The sequence below is a fragment of the Nematolebias whitei genome, chromosome 2 (assembly GCF_014905685.2).
Source record: "Nematolebias whitei isolate Nwh7 chromosome 2, NemWhi1, whole genome shotgun sequence".
NCBI lineage: Eukaryota > Metazoa > Chordata > Actinopteri > Cyprinodontiformes > Rivulidae > Nematolebias > Nematolebias whitei.
This window is the reverse complement of record NC_056499.1, coordinates 1,332,572-1,333,977: the sequence shown is the minus strand read 5'-3', so window position 1 is coordinate 1,333,977 and position 1,406 is coordinate 1,332,572. Positions and strand designations below refer to the sequence as shown.

The window sequence follows — 1,406 nt, the reverse complement described above, 5'->3', positions numbered from 1 at the left end:
TAACACAACGTAACAACAGTAACACAACATAACAACAGTAACACAACGTAACAACAGTAACGCAACCGAACAACAGTAACGCAACCTAACAACAGTAACACAACCTAACAACAGTAACACAACCTAACAACAGTAACACAACCTAACAACAGTAACAACTTAACGGTAACACAACCCAACAACAGTAACACAACCTAACAACGGTAACACAACTTAACAAGAGTAACAAAACGTAACAGTAACACAAACTAACAACGGTAACACAACTTAACAGTAACACAACCTAACTACAGTAACACAACTTAACAACAGTAACAACTTAACAACAGTGACACAAACTAACAACGGTAACACAACCTAACAACAACACAACCTAACAACAGTAACACAACTTAACAACGGTAACACAACTCAAAAACAGTAACCCAACCTAACAACAGTAACACAACTTAACGGTAACACAACCCAACCACAGTAACTCAACTTACCATATCATACCATACCACTTTATTTATAAAGCACTTAAAACAGCAACAAGGCCAACCAAAGTGCTGTACAGACAAAACAACAGGTAACACACCAAGCAAAATACAAAATGAGGTAAATCAGAATATAGACATAAAAACGATGCAGATAATGATGACAAACCAGTGTGGAGCATACATGATCAAAACACAGATCATCTTGTGTTGAAAGCTACAGAATAGCAGTGAGTTTTTAAACGGGACTTGAAAACCGAGAGGGAGGGGGCCTGTCTGACAAGCAGAGGTAACTCTTTCCAGAGTCTTGGTCCTGCTACAGAGAAGGTCCTGTCACCTCTGTGCTTAAGACGAGATCCTGGAACTGTGAGGAGTAATTGGTCCGTTGACCTCAGGGAACGTGGTGGGACATACGGTTGTAGCAGATCAGAGAGATGGGGGGGGAGGGGGGGGAGATATACATGAGTATTTTGAACTGGATTCGAAAGTGAACCGGTAACCAGTGCAGTGAGGCCAAAACTGGTGTAATGTGCTCTCTTTTGCCTGTACTGATTAAAAATGGGGCTGCTGCATTCTGGACCAGTTGTAGTCGTGCAATGGAGGTCTGACTGATACCAAACAGGAGTGAATTGCAGTAATCAAGCCTAGATGTAATGAATGCATGTATTATCTAAAAAAGTTAAATCTGGTCCTCTGGACATTCAAAAAAACAAAAAGCAAAACAACAAAAAATATAGAAACGTTTCGTCTCTCATCCGAGAGACTTCCTCAGTCTGAGGCGCTGTATTCAGCTCATTCTCTTAAATAGCACCTTCTCAGAGTGGATCAACCAGTTTTGCTGCTGACAACCAAAACCAGCTGATCACATGCTCAAGAAGGACCCATCACCCTTTGGAGCACAAGTTAGGAGTCATCAGGACTCTGTAT

At 41.1% G+C, this 1,406-nt stretch overlaps 1 protein-coding gene across 1 annotated transcript in view; it reads right to left on the bottom strand.

Moving 5' to 3' along the window:
- The window catches only part of lgr4 (leucine-rich repeat containing G protein-coupled receptor 4), a gene marked incomplete at its 5' end in the record, with an annotated part of 163,941 nt that overhangs the window by 4,350 nt on the left and 158,185 nt on the right, over positions 1 to 1,406 (bottom strand).